The sequence below is a fragment of the Aptenodytes patagonicus genome, chromosome Z (genome assembly GCF_965638725.1).
Source record: "Aptenodytes patagonicus chromosome Z, bAptPat1.pri.cur, whole genome shotgun sequence".
NCBI classification, from domain to species: Eukaryota; Metazoa; Chordata; class Aves; order Sphenisciformes; family Spheniscidae; genus Aptenodytes; species Aptenodytes patagonicus.
This window is the reverse complement of record NC_134982.1, coordinates 44,131,171-44,133,681: the sequence shown is the minus strand read 5'-3', so window position 1 is coordinate 44,133,681 and position 2,511 is coordinate 44,131,171.

Below are 2,511 nucleotides of genomic sequence, written 5' to 3'. Positions count from 1 at the left end.
TTTAGGAAAGTTATAAGAATTAATCAATTCATAATTAAGTATGAATTAAGTATGAAAAATAGCCACATTAAGGAAATTGCATATTAAGGAGGAAAGGATCAAGAAAGTTTAATATTCACCTCACAGAGATGAGATCACCATAATTCCACAGAAACTGTAGAAATTAATGGAAAAATATTTTTACAGAAAAATCACTAACAACCAAGATACAGTCCCAATTTTGAACAAGCAATTCATCTTATGAGATACAGGCACAGCAAGCTCTTGAGAGCAACTAGGTTTAGTGTGCAAAATAACTTCATGAATGATATTCTAAAAAAAAATACATGTATGTATTTGAATTCTTAGTGATCTATCACAACTGTATCTGTGTGATTCAGTTGAGAGACTTACTGCTCCTGTTGGTTATAGTCATCACGTATTCACAAAACCTGAGCCTTCAGCTTTAGTGCAGGTTATTTAGTCTCTTCATTAAAATATTTTGTAAGTAAATTAAGTTTAAATGATGAGAATTGAGCACTGAAAATACAGTGTACCTGAGACAGACACAAGCTGTAAAGAAATTAAAATTAGATAAGAAATCCAGATTAGAACTCCAAACCTTAGATACACAGAACAAACACTTCTTTTCCACTAGGCTAAATGGACTCCCAACACCCTACAATGACTCTAAAATATAAAGGTATTGTTTTGGCCCACCAGAGGGAGCCCATAATATTTCATGAATGCAAAAGGAACACACTGACAATTACATAGAAAAAATAAATGAAAGGTATAGGTACAGTACATACATATATACATGTGTCTGTATTTACATGTTTGCTACGCATCGCCTAGCTCGCCTGAGATCTTAACACTCATGTCAGAGCATCATGAATATCAGGTCAGTAACAAGTGCATTTCCATGAAATGACACCAGGGACAGATACTGTGCAACTGTATCTTTAGATGAAGACCAGAGAGTAGTAATATGTTGAACAGGAACAAAGACCAATTTGACTTGTATTTAATATCAATAGAGAATATGAATAAAAATTTTGGATGTATTAGAACTTACTCAATGAAAAGAGAGGAGCTGCCTCTGATAAGGATGTTGCTTTGATTTTTACCTTCCCAGAAATGGTATAGGGTCTTAGCTAAATTCCATGTTAGTTTGGCTTCTGAAAAGGTGTTCTATTTACAAAAACAAAAACAAAAACAAAAAAAAACCCCAAAGTATAATCTTGTAACTGTTGCTGCCTTTTTCTTTCACAAGAAAGACAGACCATCAGTCTGCTGTAACAAAGCAGGACAAACCAGAACTGAGACTTGTATGTGCATGGGCAGAACCTAGCTGAGATGTGTCCTCCTTACAGATGAGATGGGGAAAGAGTTTCAGTTGCTTCTTACCACCTGTGTAAGGTGGCAACAAGGGAGAGTCAGGGGCACAGCAATGAAGTGCTGCTTGTGACACTGTATTAAATATTGGCTGAGAAATCATATTCTCCTCAGTTGCTCCTAGTAATGTCACTGCCAAAACCTATCCTTCCTCCCAAAATAATTTCTTGTCCTTGACTGTGTCTTAGTATTTTCCTTACCATTCTTTTGTATATGCAAAGGAGGATGAGGACAAAGTATTTAGCATGAATTGAGACTAGTTTTGGATTTCTTCTTTTAGATGTGTATTTTGCTCTGCAATCAGTATGACTTAACTATTTCCAAAATCCACAAATAGCTTTTTCATTTTCTGCCATCAATTAATAAGAGAGTGACATAAAGGTGCTCTAGCTCTTTGGTGATTTGTCGAACAAGAATTCCAACAGTTTTAAATACCCAGCACTTCTTTATTAACAGACTATCAGCTCTTTGTAGTGTTGACATTGCTGTGTTTTCTATAAAAGTTAGATTAAATATTGTATCTAGTAAAACTTCTAATCCCTGTGAAATACAGTCTTCCACTTTTCATCCACTAATGTATCAAGATCTTTACCATTTTCTGCCAACAAGCTCCACCCCAACTTGAGAGACCAGCTGTCAGGGTAGAAGGACATTCCAGTTTTGAAGCCTATTCTCTCCTCAGCATCATTACTGCTTTTTTTTTTTTTTTTGCTATTAATGGTATCAAAATTAAATAAAATTATTTTTTACATCTTGTGGAACTGAGTAAAACAAAAATATTTAATAGAACTGTTATACTTGATCTTTTTAAGGATTTATTTGCCCTGTGTCTTTGAGTTTAATTTATATGCATACTTAAATGAACAGTAATAAGAAAACTGGGAAAAAATAGAAACAAAATTTGAAAATATTTACTGAAGAAAAATGTAGATCTCATATATGACATGTCTATTAAATTGGATCTAACAGTGACGCTCATCCAATCAAACCACAAGTGGTACCATATGTCCAACCAAACCAGCACAGCTTGAACATTGTCACAACCATTTGATAACAAAGACTCTAACCTCTCCCTGTAATAATTCACAGAGAAATAATTATGTTTTCTTAAATGTTTTAAGCTTTTTTTACAGA